Source organism: Balaenoptera physalus, assembly GCF_965194825.1.
Source record: "Balaenoptera physalus genome assembly, chromosome: 2".
NCBI classification, from domain to species: domain Eukaryota; kingdom Metazoa; phylum Chordata; class Mammalia; order Artiodactyla; family Balaenopteridae; genus Balaenoptera; species Balaenoptera physalus.
Genome location: NC_138883.1, coordinates 98,415,497 through 98,433,422, shown reverse-complemented (window position 1 = coordinate 98,433,422; position 17,926 = coordinate 98,415,497). Strand labels below are relative to the sequence as shown.

At 41.6% G+C, this 17,926-nt stretch overlaps 1 protein-coding gene and 1 long non-coding RNA gene across 2 annotated transcripts in view; one reads left to right on the top strand and one right to left on the bottom strand.

The window, feature by feature from the left end:
- ONECUT1 (one cut homeobox 1) overlaps positions 1-3,062 on the top strand; it is a 46,523-nt gene extending 43,461 nt beyond the window's left edge. Inside the window, exon 3 of the mRNA XM_082447369.1 lies at positions 37-3,062. The gene's annotated coding sequence lies outside the window, so the exon portion shown is untranslated. The remainder of the gene's footprint in view (positions 1-36) is intronic.
- Positions 1-17,926, bottom strand: part of LOC309654339 — a 1,078,238-nt gene that overhangs the window by 955,957 nt on the left and 104,355 nt on the right. The gene's annotated exons all lie outside the window — the stretch shown is intronic.

Below are 17,926 nucleotides of genomic sequence, written 5' to 3'. Positions count from 1 at the left end.
TCATTAACTCAAAAGCTGTAACAAGAGACAAAGAAGGTCATTGTATGATAAAGGATCAACTCATTAAGAGGATATAACTCATAAATATATATGCACTCAACATCAGAGCACCTAAATATATTAATCCAATACTAACACATCTGAAGGGAGAATTAGAGATCAATATCATAATTGCTGAGAACTTCAATACCTCACTGTCAACAATTTGATAAACTCTGTGAAACAGTCTGGCTGGTTATGTATAACCTTCTGTTATTTTGTGGCCCAACCAATTGTCCTAATCAAGGTTTATCTTCTCCCCAAAATACATGGCTCTCCATTGTACTTAGGATAAAATTCATATTCTTAACATTCATGTTGTTTACCATAGCCTATAAGTAAGGTAACCATAAAATTTATCATCTAAACCATATGCCAGGCAAACCAGGACACACAGTCACTTAAGATCCTGTGTGAGCTGGCCCCTTACTGACCTACTAAACATCATGCCACCTTCCCCAGGCTTTCCCTCCCAGCCCCAGCCTGCTTAGACTTTGAAGGTAATTCCTTTTGTCTGCAGTGCTGTCCCTCCCTTTATCATGAAGAATTGCTCACTGATCTTCACAGGCTGGTTCCTCATCTTTTAAGTCTCTTGAACATCTTTTCCTCATGACCAACTAGCTGAAATAGTTGGTTCCCTCCCTCTCATTCTCTAGCACAGCCTCTTGCCCCTTCTCTCCATGACTCTTTTCTTAATTTTTATTCATGTATCTATTTGCCTGCTTTTGTCTGCTCCCTCTTCCAGCACACACACACACACACAGACACACACACACACACACACACACACTCGCTCTCCAGGTGGGTGGACACCACATCTGGCTTGCTGACTTGGGCATATACCCTGTGAAATCATTCCTCACAAAATATCTGACCATCACCATGCTTTCCTGTTGCTTAGATTTTACATTTGCAATCATTTATTTCATGGCCCCCTCTACAGTGAACTGACCAAAAGACGATTTCAGCGTTGAAATGTCTCTTAACTGTCTCAGGAACCTCACATGACACATCACTGTGCCCAATCCAGGCCCTCAGGACCTTAGCATTTTACCCTGAGGAGAAACAGACTTGACATGACAAAAGTAACAACCATGGAGAAGTTACATGGGTTTCAAAAACACTATGAGTTCTGAAGATTGTTGTCACTGGCCTGCATTGTCCGGTTTCTTTGCTAAGAGGGCACCTGGACACACCTCTGTGCTTGTGTCCCTAGGACAGGGGGATGTTAGAGTGAGGATCTCCAAAAAGCCACTCCTTCATAAAAGCAATGACAACACTGGCAAAAACTGTCAAAATCAGCTTTCTCAGAACCCTAGAATTAACTCACAGATTGAAACAATCTGAAGAACGCTTATTTAAGAAAAACAGCTGAATCTCGGTAAGAGCAGTGAAAACCAACAGCCTAGCAGCCACTGGAGAGGGCAGAAGGGGTTGGAGCTCTCCTCAAACATCCTTCTCGAAGAATTATCATTATTTGACCTGTTGGGAATTTTCTAAGAAACCTCCAACTTTAGTTCAATAGTATGTAAAACTTTGCTTCTCTATAGCTCTATTCTCTTCTATAATCGTCAGTTTTATGTTTCTGGTCTCCAGTTAGTCAATCAAACACTAATCTAGGTATTGCTATGAAGGTATTTTGTGGATGCGATTACAGTTCATAATCTGACTCTAAGTAAAAGAGATTATCCCACACCGATGTGCATAGATGTCCAGATTCTCAGGAATCCTTCAGAGCTTTTCAGAACCCTTTATGGAGATCTCATTCCCCAGCTTTTCCTTTTAAGTTTTTTGGTCAGCGTCTTGTTTACCCCACCTGCTGTCACTACCTCAAGCAGCTGCAATGTTAAACAATTGTACTTGACTGTTTTTGACAAGTGCCCCAGGGAAAAGGTTATTGAAATTGAGTGAGCTCTGAGTCAGGTGAAATTAAAAAAAAAAAAAAAAGCCCTGTAAATGGAGTTTTCATCAGCACACTAACTGGTACATGGGAGGCTTTTAATACACTTTTGTGGATTTAATTAAATCCACGATGGCTACTCACAAACAACACACACACACAAATACACACACATAAATACACAATAGGCAGGAGTCAGGAGATATGGGTCCCACTTTTGGCTTTTTTGTCTCTACGATCTTCAACAAGTTTCTCAGCTTGGTGCTTCTCAGACTAACGTGCACACACATCACCTGGGGTTCTTGTTAAAATGCATATTCTGATTCAACCTCTGAAGTGGGATCTGAGATTTAACATTTCCAGCTCCCGGGTGATACACACATTTGATTGCCTCCTCGGCCTATGCCTGACTCAAGGATTGCCCCATCTGTCCTCAGTTCCATAGCATTGATGGCTGCCATATACAGCTGCGCCCACCAGGAGGAGGGGCTGGGAAGTCTTTTTCTTCATATAAAGTCTACTTCCATCAGGCCAAGGCATTGGCTACATACTCTTAGATTTCCTCCTTACATAGATGTTCACTATAAAAAGAATAGAAAGATAATTTAGTCCTTCCTCCAGCAGTGATTTTCAACCAGGCATGATTCTGCTCTCCACGGCAACACCAGAAAGCCAAATTCAGCAACCTATAAAAAGGATGATACACCATGATTGAGGGGGATTTATCCTGAAAATGCAAGATTAATTTAACATCTGCGTATCAATTAATGTAATATACCATATTAATACAGTAAGGAACAATATCCACATGATCATCTTAATGGAATGCAGAAAAGGCATTTGACAAAATTCAACACCTTCTCATGATGAAAACTCTCAACAAAGTAGAAGTAGAAGGGAACTTCCTCAACCTGGTAAAACACATCTATGATAAACTCACGGTTAACATCGTACTTAATGGCAAAAGACTGAATGCTTTCCTCCTAAGATCAGGAACAAAACAAGAATGTATAGGATCATCACTTCTATTCAAAATTGTACTGGAGTTTCTAGCTAGGGCAATTAGTCAAGAAAAAGAAAAAGGCATCTAGACTGGAAAGGAAGAGGTAAAACTATCTCTGTTCACAGATGACATGGTCTTGTATTTAGAAAATCCTAAGGGATCTACAAAAAATTAATAGAACTAATAAGTAAATTCAGCAAGCTTGCAGGATACAAGATCATTATACAAAAATCAATTGTATTTGTATACACTGGCAATGAACAATCTATAAATGAAGTTAAGAAAAGGGTTCTATTTACATTAACAACAAAAAGAATAAAATACTTAGCAATAGATTTGATGAAAGCACAAGACTTGTACACTGAAAACTGCAACACATCATTGAAAGAAAAATATGATCTAAGTAAATTAAAATATGATAAATGGCAGGGAAGATGAGCACAGGAAAAGATGCTCAGCATCATTAGTCATAAGGAAAATGCAAATCCAACCCACAAGGAAATAGTACTTCATGCCTACTACACTGGCTATATTAAAAAAGATAATAAGTGTTGGCAAAAGATGAGAGAAATTGGAACCCTCCTGCATTACCAGTGGGGATGTAAGGTACAGCCACTTCAGAAAACAAATTGTCAGTTCCTCGAACTGTAAGTCTTAAGAGTTACCATTTGATCTAGCAATTCTACTAGTAGGTATATAACCAGAACAACTGAAAACATATGTTCACACAAAAACCTGTACACAAATGCTCATAGCACCATTAATCACAACAGCTAAAAAGTGGGAACAACCCAAATGTTCATTAACTGGATAGATGGATAAACAAGATGTGGTATGTCCATGTATTGAACTGTTATTCAGCTATAAAAAGAACTGATACATGCTACAACATGGATGGACTTCAAAAATGTTATGCTAAGTGAAAGAAGTCAGACACAAAAGGCCAAATATTGTATGATTCCATTTATATGAAATGTCCAGAATAGGCAAGTCCATAGAAAAAGAAAGTGGATTAGTGGTTGCCAGGGCCTGAGAAAAAGGGGAAATGGGGAGTGACTGCTAATGGGTGTGGGGTTTCTTTGAGGGGTGATTAGAATGTTCTAGAATTAGACAGTGGTGATGGTCGCACAATCTTGTGAATATACGAAAAACCACTGAATTGTACACTATAAAAGGGTAAATTTTATGTGAATTATATCTTAATAATTCTGTTATTTCTAAAATAATGAGGCATGTCGAAGGGCACAGGAGCAGGCTTCAAAAGAGCTCCCAAAGTCTTCAGTTTGAACAATCTGAACTACAAAATAAATAATGAGAGTATTGGATTATAACCCATACAATAAAGTAAATATCCATGAGTTTATACTAATATAAATACATAACTGAATAAATAAATTAAAGGGAGGAAGGGACAGCCTTTCTCTACAGTAGAATTCCAATTAAAAAAATGTAGAAGGAGAGACTGAAATAGATAATCACCACTAGGCAAACACCACCCCACCGTAATAAGTGCTGCAGGCAACAACCATTGATGAATGCTAAAATCAGTAGGTAGAAGTATGATGAGAAATTGGATACATGCAAAACCTCGAAGTATCTTCCCAGAAGATGCTTACTAATTACAAAGGGGAAAATAGTAACTTTACAGCAGAGAAACCTGACAGCTCCTTAACCAAGAGATCAAAGTTAGCATCATTATTTATAAATAAGACATATCAACATCAGTACCCCACCCAAAATATATTTCTTCAATCTAATCCTGAGAAAGTATCAGACAAACGGAGGAACATTATACAAAATTAACTGGCCAGTACTCTTCAAAAGTGTTAAGGTCGGGACTTCCCTGGTGGCGCAGTGGTTAAGAATCTGCCTGCCAGTGCAGGGGGCACGGGTTCGAGCCCTAGTCCAGGAAGATCCCACATGCCGCAGAGCAGCTAAGTCCATGCGCCACAACTACTGAGCCTGCGTGCCACAACTACTGAAGCCTGCGTGCCTAGAGCCAATGCTCCGCAACAAGAGAAGCCACGGCAATGAGAAGCCCGCGCCCCACAACAAAGAGTAGCCCCTGCTCTCTGCAACTTAGAGAAAGCCCGCGTGCAGCAACGAAGACCCCAGGTTCGAACCCTGGTCGGGGAAGATCCCACAGGCCGTGGAGCAGCTAAGCCCGTGCACCACAACTGCTGAGCCTGTGCTCTAGAGCCTGTGAGCCACAACTACTGAAGCCCGTGTGCCTAGAGCCCGTGCTCTGCACCAAGAGAAGCCACTGCAATGAGAAGCCCGCGCTCTGCTACGAAGAGTAGCCCCCACTCGCCGCAACTAGAGGAAGCCCGCACGCAGCAACGAAGACCCAACGCAGTCAAAAATAAATAAATAAATAAACTTTTTTTTTTTTTTTTTAAGTGTTAAGGTCAAGAAAGACTGAGGAATTGTCACTATTAGAGAAGACTCAGGAGACTTGACAATGTGAGCTCCTGGACTGGATTCTGGACAAGAAAAAGGGTATTAGTAGGAAAACAGTCAAAATTCAAATTAGGTCTTTAGAGTAGCTAGAAGTATTGTGTCGATGTTAGTTTCCTGGTTTCAATAATTGCACTATGGTTATGTAAAATGTGACTATTAGGCGTAGCTGAATAAAGCGTAAACAGAACTCCCTGTACTATTTGTGCAACTTTTCTGTAAGTCTAAAATTATTTCAACATAAAAGGTTTAAAAACTTTGCTTTAAACAACTTTGTCCAAATTCATTTTTCTCTGAAAGTGCAGTTGTGGACCCCTTCCTTGCTTTATAGGTTGCTAAGGGAATAACGTGAATAGCAGCAGCAGCCCAGTCACTTAACAACAAAGCACCTTGTCTTGGAAACCCTAGGTTTTAACGTTTTCCGGGCCGCAGCTCCTTAGTTATATACATTTTGGCCAGTAGGTGGCAGCACTTGACCAGTTTCTCATCGGCCAAATCCAGGAAGAACGAGCGATGAGATTGAAGAGAGGGAGGTGAAACACAGGACACAGGAGGTAAAGGTGACATTGTCATTATTTGATGTACAGTCACTCTAGGGTGATCCATTTTTATGGGCACTGAAGTGATGAGGCATGGAGGAAAGAACTTGTAAACAGTGATGTAAGGCTTGGAGGCAAAATCATCCACCCCACCCTACCCCCACCCCAGCCTGGAGCATCAGGAAGAAGCCCTCCAAGCTGCCTCCACCAGGTGCTAATGCCACACTATTGAAAGGATGACAACGGGTGACTTTGTGAGACTTTTAAAGAATGAATTACAAAGAAACTATAAGTCATTAATAGTATAATAGTTTAATAATTTTTTTAAGAGTTATATAATAGTTTAATTTATGTAGACTAATACAAAGACCATCACATACCTTTCATGTACATTGACAAAATGTACATAATACTCTCTTTCTTAAAAAAGTTTAATAATTTTAAAATAAGACTGTTTACCAAATTTCTTTTTGGTTTTTCTGAGAATGGTGGGCCTGGAAGGAACTCCACTCATTCTCTTTCTTCTCTCTGCTGTCTTCTCTCCCAAACCCCAGAACTGCTCCCATCAGAGTCTAACACCTGACCTCAGTGTCTCAGCCATCTTTTGGTAGTCGCCAAACCCCAGGCAGTCAGGAGAGACCACAGCCAGAAAGTGCCAGAACTAGGACTTCAAGCCAAGACTTTGATGAGTCCAGTCCTCCTTCCATGGGGTGGAAACACATCCTAAGCCCCTGCCTTTCATGTGTGAAGGCATGGGCTCCCAGGTGACAGGGATGGGATGATTTCCGGTACTGGGCACCAAGGAGTCCCCGATGAAGCTGAGCTGTGCTAAGATGAACTCTACCTGTAATTGTTAAAACATATAAATATATACATTTTTTGTTGTTGTTGTTTTGTCTTGGTTTTTTTGGCTGCACGGCATGCAGGATCTTAGTTCCCCGACCAGGGTTCGAACCCGCGCGCCCTGCAGTGGAAGCGTGGAGTCTTAACCACTGGACCGCCACGGAAGTCCCTAAAATATATATTTTAATAATACTTTATATTCTGATTTTTCTAGACTGAGAGCTTTTCTTCCTTATTCCACTATCCAACCTGACTAACCTTTTCTTTCCCCCACTGAAGTGGGAGGATGGATAATGGTTGTGAAACATAAAACCCAAAAATTCTGACCAGGGCTTCCTGCTACTTCTGAAGCTTCACCCAGAGTGACCTCAATCACTAGGCCTGAAACCAAACAAACAAAAGAGAAATCTATTTAAAGATACCCTTTATACCACACCTAATCCATAGCCTACTGCTAATGGACAGATGGACATCGTGCTGCCTGCTCGGTGAGCACTCACCACCTGGCCTCCTGCAACTGCCCCCCCCCCAGCCTCTTCAGCAAAGCAGCAGGTTAGAAGGATGTGTGAAAGGATATGGCCTTCAGAATCAGCCAGAACCAGCTGGGACCTCAGCTTGAGAGATATTAGGACTGACAAGGATGAGCTTCAGGAATCAGTTCCCGTAGGAGCTGTTCTTGAGTTTCTGGTCCAGTCCAGGTGGAGGCCCCTGAGGGCAGCTGTCTCTGCGGAAGTCTCAAGGTCTAGTCCAAACCAGCCGTCACAGAGCTGGAGGGCCCAGATCACAGGCAGTCCTGCTCATTGGCTCCGCCTGAGAAAGGACTCCTTACTTAGAATGTCAAGGCGCAGACAATTCTGAGGCCTGTCTGCTTGGGGGACACTGAAGTCCCACACGACTCAGTCCCCACAGTTCACTTTGACCTACAGCAGACTGAGGCCCAGCGCACAGGTTGCAGTCCCAAGCCTTTTGTGCTGCCTCGGAGGAGCCTCTTGCCACATCTGCAGCTGAATGTGACAGGATGTGGGTAAGAGGGCTTGACGACTGTGAGGCAACAGTCCCTGGCTTTACATAACACATGCCCGCTCTGCTGAATGTGCAAAACTTAATACAAGAACTCAACCCCGCAAAGAGGCAGCTCAAGAAAGACAGCCATGCTTGGCTGCAAACACAGCCCACGGTGACCTCGTTACCAGTGGTGACACTTGTTTTAACCAGAACAAAAGTGAAAATTTAGCCCAGCCCTATTAACCTACCCTGCTCTGGTAACCTTCGTTTTAAGAGCTTCAAGGTCTGGGGGAAACAAAAAAAAACAAACTAAAAAAAAAAAAAAAAAAAAAAAAAACAAACTAACAAACAAAAATAGTTTGTTAACTTCAGTACACATCTTTTTATTTTTTTAATTATTTTATTTATTTATTGGCTGCGTTGGGTCTTCGTTGCTGCGTGCAGGCTTTCTCTAGTTGCAGCAAGCGAGGGTACTCATTGCGGTGGCTTCTCTTGTTGCGGAGCACAGGCTCTAGGCGTGCAGGCTTCAGTAGTTGTGGCATGCAGGCTCAGTAGTTGTGGCTTGTGAGCTCTAGAGTGCAGGCTCAGTAGTTGTGGTGCACAGGCTTAGTTGTTCCATGGCATGTGGTATCTTCCTGGACCAGGGCTCGAACCCGTGTCCCCTGCATTGGCAGGCAGATTCTTAACCACTGTGCCACCAGGGAAGTCCTGACATCTTTTTAAAATAATATTTTTTTATAGTGAAAAGAACATTTTCACATTTAGCCAAATTAAATTATATAATTATATTCCTTAATATATAATTCTGAGTTAAAATTCAAATTTCTCAAATTGTCCTTAAAAATGTCGTTTAAAGCTCGTTTGTCTAAACTAGGATCCAATATAACAGGATCCTACATTGCACCTGCTCTTATGTGCCTATTGTCTCTTAATCTACAACATTCCCTTTTCTCATGCTACTGACTGACCGTTTGGAGACGTGGGGTCAGTTGACCTGCAGAATGCCTGCCTCCTGGGTGTGTCTGATAACTTCTTCTAGATGTGGTTTGCTTGTTTCTCTATCCCTCAACTTTCCTGTAACCTGGAAGTTATATCTAAATGTTAGAGATTCAGGTGAAACCTGAATCTAAATGTATATTATAAAATGGAGAAAGTGTCCCACAGAAAAGCTGAATGGCATAAATGATAATCATATATTACGTAAAGTATCACACGTGTATGAAGTGGTACCGCTCAGTTAGGCCACCTTTATCTTAATCTCATGAAACACAAAACCTACTTACTTATCCATTGTATGGATGGGAATCTACTTATAATTCTACCTTTAAAATCTTGTAAGTCACACACATGTGGGCAAATATGACTTAGAAGATATCAACATGAAAGAAATCAGGAAACACCCCTGTTTTGTCTTGGGAAATGGATCTGTTTCCAGTTTTTGACTCACAGCCCTACCCTGACCCCACTTCTGGTTCTGGCCCCTGTCCAACCCATCCACTTCACGCCTGCTCTGCCCGGTCCCTGCCTCAGCCCTAACCCCACAGGTGACAGATCAACAGCAGCGACAACAAATCCAGGTTGAAATTCTACCTTGTTCTCACAGTTTACAAGGGCTCCTCCTTTCAAAACTTTATTTACCCCAAATTCTAAATAATTTCCCATGTTTTGTGGAATAAATAATTTGTTCTACGAGCTTGTGTCTTCCGGAAACAAACCACCTTAAAGTGATCTCAGCCATTTCTTCTGTTCTAGGAAATGCGAGCCTCTGGACCTTCCTTAAGATGGGTCAGCTGTGCCCTCTGTGATGGTGATCAAGGAACACTGGGCGGCTGCTGGGAAGGATACGCTCCATCTTCAAGTGCTAAGTTACTCTCAGAGTAAATCAGTCTGTGAAACAAAGGTGGGGGTGGAGGAAGGAGCCACACCTGTGTGCTCACAAGCAGGTGAAAAACTGGTGGTGGGGTGCTGTAAGGGGACACCTATGTTACGTATGCCTGAATATACATGGGCTATTTCTGGAAGGATATATAAGAGTCTGATGAGTATAACTTCAAGGAGACTGAGGGTATGGGGCGGAAGACTAATCTTACTGAATAACCTTTTGCACTATTTGAATATTTTTTACCATGTGCACGTATGACTTTTTCACCAACCACAGTTTTGTTGGTTGTTTGTTTAACGCATTGATCCATAGGGTAACCGTTCTCAGGAGGATTTGCTTTTTCCCATGTCTTCAGCTAAAGGCATCTGTCAGCGATAGCGTTTCAGGTGGCTGGTTATCAGGGAAGGGAAGGTATTTTACCCAGAAGAAAGTCTGTCCCAACTCTTCTGAAATTACGATGACAGCTCAGGACAGGCCTCACCACACTTCTGAGAGAAGCGTAGTGGGAGCTATGCTTGTATTTGGGCAGCTTTCCAGGAGGATGCCCTGGTCAGCCAGGGGTGGCTGGGCCTTTACTGCCCCTCTGCAGGGTAAAGCCCTGCTCTTCCCCAGCCAGAGCAGAGAGAGGTTTTTTGTTTTTTGTTTTTTTTATAAATTTATTTATTTATGTATTTATTTTTGGCTGTGTTGGGTCTTCGTTTCTGTGAGAGGGCTTTCTCCAGTTGCGGCGAGCGGGGGCCACTCTTCATCGTGGTGCGCGGGCCTCTCACTGTCGCGGCCTCTGCCATTGCGGGGCACAGGCTCCAGACACGCAGGCTCAGTAGTTGTGGCTCATGGGCTTAGTTGCTCCGCGGCATGTGGGATCTTCCCAGACCAGGGCTCGAACCCGTGTCCCCTGCATTGGCAGGCAGATTCTTAACCACTGCGCCACCAGTGAAGCCCGAGAGAGGTATTTTTAACCTTGGTGTTGGCTTACACAGAGGTTCAGGTATTCTTCAGGGTGTACTGTGAGACAAGAAAGCTGAGATATGACTCTTAGACTCGTTTGCCCTACCTCAGTGCTCTGGTTTTATGCTCCTTGGAGAACTGGACTGTAAAGTTGTAATAAGTAAAAACTATTTATTATGCTTCCGCCTCAAACACTTTGGATATTGTCTTTCTTTTTTTTCTGACAAAAGAGAGTGCAGGGATGGGCAGCTCACCAGACCCCCACCCCCGTGGGAAAAGGGATGGAAAAATTACCTCCATATTATCTTAGCTACACCAGGAAGACAAACCAGATGTGGGTCTGTTACAGAAGAACTAGAATCACAGTAGGCTACTTAGATCCTCTTCCGAAGGTGGTGTGCATTAGTCATAAGATCTAATGGCACATGCATGAGAAATATCAAGTCAACAGGAAATTGATCGTGGTGTCTATGAGATGAAGACAAAAGTTGAAGTATGTGTGTTACACAGAAAGAGTCTTAGGAAATTGAAGGATCATGAATTTTTTTCTCACCAAATGAGAGAGCGAAGGGATACTGAGTTACAGATTTATTAACAAAAGAGGGATACAGACATATCACTTAGGTAAATATATATCCCTGTAAGCCACTAGTGACACAGGTGCTGGGCTAGAAAGGATCTTGTCTGGGCCCATTTGGAGATAATCACTCCTTGCCTCAGGAGAAAGGAAGGTAAACTTAAGCAGGTAGTGAGTTTGTTTCGAAAAAGAAACAATAGGAAGTTATAAACCTATAGAGACCACCAAAATTCTGATTACAAGGCTATGTGATCCTTTAATTCCACAGCCTTTCAGAGAATGGCACCCCTTGAAGAATCTAAATCAAATTCAGTGCAGGATTTTGTGGTTCACACTGGTCTAAGGATAAGCTTGCTTCTAGCAGTCTTTCAGATCGTGGTAAACTAAGCACTGGCTGTGCTCGTGTCACTGAGGTGGAATGCTCCCAGTTACGAGCCAGGGCAGGGTAATATATACTGTCTAGCTCTCTATCTTGTTCCAGATTCCAAATGCCTCTTTGGAACCCCTCAAGGAGTCCTCAGGGCTGGAAGGGAGGAAGGTCACTTCCAGTCTTCTGAGTCACCTCAGAGAGGTAGCCTTGGTACCCAACCGTTCTCAGCTGCGGCCCCTCTCCATCTCTCAGCTCCATTCCTGCTTCCCAACTGCTCATCCCTCGCCTTCATGTTGGGTCTTATCTCTTAGCTTTTTAAAAATCAAACTCTAGGATCATAAAATAATGTTGACCATGTGGCTATATAACTATTAAATTCTTATATTCCCCCTCACTCTTTTTTGTTCCTTCAGCAATATGAAATGACAGAATTGATGAAAGAAACCTGAAATCTCAGTAACTTTAAAACTCAGAATTCATTTATAGACTAAGTCCCCAGGTTGCAAGGGACTTCATGTGGTGACAGTCTAATATCTATTGCCACACAGACTTTAAACAATCTTGGTTCTTCTGTCTTGCTTCTAAATTGGAAGAGGAATCTGGAAGTCATTGCCAAATAGGCTGCATGAGTTACAACAGGTGACTGTATTTTTCCTTTCTGGTGTGAGGCAGTGCAAGATAAATCTAGTTTCTATTATTTTTATTGTTTCTCAGGAAGAGCAGGACTTGTAAAACAGCTTAGGTTTACAGATCTCATTTACTTCAATTTTCATTTCCTTCAGGGTTGTTTCTAAGGAATAATGGAAGGTCTGTTCATCACCTCCTCAAAGACTCTGTGAATCAGGCCTCAAATGTGATCTTTTTGTTGTTAAAACATATTTGGACCACTTAATAGCCACAATCATTTCTATGGCTCATGTAGTCTGTTCAATGTAGTATTGACAGCTTTTTGGTCCTTTGTTTCTCATTTTATATTCACTCATTTCATAAACATGAAATCATTGCCTGTGGTATCTGGGATTGCCTTACGAGCTGTGGGAGAGAAGAAGCTATAGGATTTGACCTCTGATTTCAAGGAAGTAGTTGGCAACTAATTCTAAGGTAGCATAAATGGCAAAGAATAAAGTATGTATACACGCTAAGAGTTTAAGGAGGGGAGCGATTCCTGTGGGAGATGACTCAAGATGTAGAAGAAAGAACATGGAAGTTGGTACTTAAGAAAACAATAGAATTTGAGGCACTGCTGGCAGTATGGCAGACTAGATGCTCTGAATAGATCCTCCAACAAAACAACAAGACCTGCAATGAAATATACTCTCCTTTGCATCTGTGAGCTTTTAGGAAATAAGGGAAATTTCCCTGGAGCAGAGATTAAAATGCTGGCTGAAACCAGAGTGGTGAATAATAAGCACACGGGAGGAAAACTGCAGCTACCCCAAGGGCAAATCCTAATGAAGGTGTTGTGGGGCCTCTATCAGTCAGCTCAGGTGGAAGGCGGATAAAGTTATGTCAGCTGAGGTTGCCTAATGGAAGAGAAGCTTGGAGGAAAGCTTGGAGGAGCGCAAGCTTCCAGATAATGGCGGTCTTGACCGGAGTGGAGGGACTGTGGTACGATACGGCTGCAGAGGTGAGGCTGGCTGGAGGGAGGGTGGCTGGAGAAAAGCCTTGAAGACCTAGCATTTTATTCTTTAGGCCAGGGTATTTTTTTAATCACAATAAAATGTTTTAAGCTTGTACCCCTACGTATAACATTTATACTCTCTACTAATATGTACATTATAAAACATACACTCAAAAAAATTGTAATGAAGGAGATTAGTTAAATAAGCATTTAAAAAATAATTTTTAATATTTGATTTTCCTAAAAACAAAATTAATAACTTAGGTTGAGCAATAAGATGGGCTATGATTCATTATTTTGGAAATCATGACTTACAGAAGGTGGGTATATTCTGACATTGGGTTTTAGTGGTTGTCATGGCTGATAAAAGACACCTCACCAAAGTAAAGCAGACCCAAAGGAAGAAGGGTGCTTGTAAATCATGACAATTATTATTTTTTTTCAATCCCACATACCCATGATGCAAGCATTTTTGTTGAAATTCAGCTAGAAAATTTCCATGTTCTCTGATTTCAATCAGTGGTAATAGCATACTAATCAGAAGGGGCTGATTTACAGGTTTGTTTTTGCTTTTTATTTTTTCTTTTAACAAATGAAAATCTTTTTCCTTTTAACTCCATTGAAAATCTTTATCAGAACAAATTTTAAACAAATTAGAAAATTATATTTCTGAGTTTTTAAAGCCACCTCTGCCAGGAGGTCACTGCAGCTGTGTGGGTAGGAAGATTACGGACCTCTCGTCAGCAGGAAGGTGTGGAGAGGAGGGGTCTGGGGACAAATGTGGCAGGAGTTGGTAATGGCATTTGGGAGGAGGGGGAACAAGGAGGAGAAGCTAGGACAGGAATCCCTGGGCTAGTCAGGTCCTTTCAGGTTGCAAGATGAAAAAATATAATCGAAAACACCCCTGTGAATGGGGGTGGATCATAAGGATACGTGGAACCCTAAAGGGGACAAGAAACCATCTCCATAACTGCATCTCTGGCTTCATGAAAATGTCACTCATGTCATCTCAAGATACCACGTGGCCCTGGTGATCCGGTATCAATTCAGGGCTCAACTGCAATCCTTATCAGTGGCCAAGTTTGTGACTCAGTTCCTCCAAGCAAAGCCTGCTCTCCTCTTGTTTCTTCACTCCTCCCACACAGCCGACCGACTCCCCTACTTTCCCTGCCCACCTCGTGGCTCCTGCAGAGGCAGTTTCTGTGCCTCCTGCCTTCTGCTGGTTTCTCTGTGTCTCTCTCTGACCCAACACCAGTTCACTCCTTCAGCATCCCCTCTCTGCCTCACATTAAATGTCTTGAAGGGAGAGAGTCTGACTAGTCCAGTCACCACAGTGTTGGCTGAAGGTCTCAGGGGAGGCCAATCCGTAGGTCACTGGCCAGTCTTTCGATGGTTGCCTTTGGAGCAGGTGTTCGCGCCTGGGGTGGTAGGTCATGTCTCCGAGGCACAAATGAGAGCAACCTATGCAATCAAGATTCCTGGGGAGCAACCAAAGGAACTCCTCGGGCTGTGGGCCTACAAACAACTTGAAGTTTTGTGTAAGTGAGCTGGGCAGTGAGCCAGCGACTCATACAGTCTGTCCATTACAGTCTGGGAGATGGGATATTCTGGCTGTGGCTTCTTATAAAGCAAAGGCCAGTGACATACAGGCATGTATTTCACTTAACACCCGAAGCTTTACTGAAGGTATTAACATAAGAAAAAACAATTTTTAATTACTATGATTATTACTACTAACAGCAGAAGAAGTGTGAGAAGCCCTGTGCTTAAGATCACAGACTTGGGAACTAAGCTGCCTGAGGTCAGATCCTCAGCACTGTCACTGCCTGGCTGTGTGACCTTGGGCAAACTACTTAACAGATCTGTGCCACAGTTTCCTCATCTGTAAAATGAGTATAATAAAGCCTATCTTGTTGGGTTGTTACGAGAATTGAATTCATTAATATATTTAAATCACTTAGAGCAGTGCCTGGGATATAATTAACGCTACATGAGTATTTGCTATTTTACTTTCAGTTATGAGTTAAACTCTAGCTATGTACCAGCATCTGTGCATTATATCTGCCATTTTGGTCTCTCTAAGTTTAGTCTCCGACTAAATGTTATCTTCCACTATTTTCAAATTATTTCCTGTTGCTAGTCTTGGTTCTCTAATAAGATTTTATACTTTAATATGAATAAAATGAATATTTTCTCCCTCAGAATTTAAAAACTATTCTTTGTTTTTATTTCACAGCCTATTTATTCTAGGGCTTCTTAGTCTGATAAATCAGAGGGTCATAATTCTGGAAAAGGAAATAATTGTTATAATAAATATTCTTTTTATTTCCTTTGCTCTTATGTTTGTTTCAGGATGTTTGTTATATTATCATAGTTTGATTGATTTCCCTCTGGAGAAGGTCAAATCCCCTGGAACATTTGATGTCATTACTTAGAGATGAAGTAGGTGTTACATGTTTACTAAGAGTTATCCACAAGATTGACTCAGAAACCAAAAGTCGTACATTGATAGTTTTTGCCTCAAAAATCTTACTGGCATGCTTCCATACTTGAATTTGAATGCTGTTCTAAATTAACAGTTTATACAGTAATCAATAATTGGTAGGATTTGCTCCAAGTATTGAAACTACAATGTCCCACTATATTTTTTTCAGATGTAAATTTAAGCAAATCTTCCGATATCATTATATTTTGAGATCGCACACCCTAAGTGTGGGACATAAATCTATGTGGCAACAAGCCAGTAGATACATCAACCAGTGGAGCCATCACTCCTGGGACGTGGGGTTGACCCATCCCTGCACTGAAACCCAAATTGCCCTGACCGTATCCCTGCAACCATCTTCAGTAGCTTCAACTTCTAGAAATCTGGTTTGGAGCTTGTGCAGATCTCCTCTCTTTCCTCTCCCTCAGGGGTCAAACACTGAGCCAGAGCAGTAACCCATAGACCATCTTTCCTCCTGGGAGAGAGAGAGAGCCAGCCTGTGCCTCCGCAGCTTACCTCTAAGAAAGCCAAAGCTGCCAGCACAGTCACTAATCTTCCCAGCTCATTCTCTTCACCAGCATTATCACTGTCAGTCATGAAGTCAGAGATTTTCGTCTTCCCCACTGAACCTGGTACAGGTCAGATACCACTATTTTTTTTACTGAAGTATAGCTGATTTACAATGTTGTGTTAGTTTCAGGTGTACAGCAAAGTGATTTTTATCTATATATATATATATATATATATATTTTTTTTAAGATTCTCTTTCATTATAGGTTACTACAAGATATTGACTATACCTTGTATCCCTGTGGTGTACAGTAGGTCCTTGTTGTTTATCTATTTTATATATAGTAGTGTGTATCTGTTAATCCCAAACTCCTAAATTATCCCTCCCAACACGCCCACTATCCCCTTTGGTAACCATAAGTTTGTTTTCTATGTCTATGAGTCTATTTCTTTCTTTTTTTTTTTTTTACTTTTTTAAAATTAATTAATTAATTAATTAATTAATTATGGCTGTGTTGGGTCTTCGTTTCTGTGCGAGGGCTTTCTCTAGTTGCGGCAAGTGGGGGCCACTCTTCATCGCGGTGCGCGGGCCTCTCACTATCGCGGCCTCTCTTGTTGCAGAGCACAGGCTCCAGACGCGCAGGCTCAGTAATTGTGGCTCATGGGCCTAGTTGCTCCGTGGCATGTGGGATCTTCCCAGACCAGGGCTCGAATCCGTGTCGCCTGCATAGGCAGGCAGATTCTCAACCACTGCACCACCAGGGAAGCCCTATGAGTCTATTTCTGTTTTGTAAATATTGAATAAGTTCATTTGCATCATTTTCTTAGATTCCACATATAAGTGATATCATATGATATTTGTCTTTCTTTGACTTCACTTAGTATGATAATCTCTAGTCCATCCATGTTGCTGCAAATGCTATTATTTCATTCTTTTTTTATGGCTGAATAGTATTCCATTGTATATATGTACCACATCTTCTTTATCCATTCATCTGTCGATGGACATTTAGGCTGCTTTCATGTCTTGGCTCTTGTAAAGAGTGGTGCAATGAACATTGGGGTACATGTATCTTTTCGAATTAGTGTTTTCATCAGATACCACTATTGATGGGAGAGAGGGAGGCAAGGAATTTCAGATCAGATGAGGGCAGGATGCATGTTTCCAAATTAAACTTAATAATGTAGGAACTATGGAGGTGACACATTAAACAGAGATATTTCATTCCTTTCCAACTTTATACCAATACTGAAGGCCTTTTAGATTACTTATGGTAGCTACCATCTCAGAGAGTTCCTCCTATGTGTGGTCTATGTGTGCCCCATGATCTTCAACACCCAAAGTAAGGTCAAATGGAATCACAGGGCCATGTCCACACTCACACAATGTGCAGGAATATAAACATGTGACCCTCCGCATCATCAATGCAGCATTTTCTAAGCCAAAATTGTGTACTCAAAATTCTGTTCTGGGTGTTGAGAAAGTACGATAATGCATGAGATTTTTCCTGCCCTGAAGAAAAGTATAATCCTATTAGAGAGCCAAGACTAGCAACAGGAAACTATTTGAAAACAGTGAGAGATAACATTGAATCAGAAATCATAACTTAAATCAGAGAGACCAAAATGGCAGAAACTATAATGCATCCTGGGGTATATGGTCTGGGGAGAAGCATTTACTCTTTTTGGACCTCAGTTTCCTTGTCGATTTTTGTGTTGTTTTGTTTTTAGGTAAGCATAATATTAA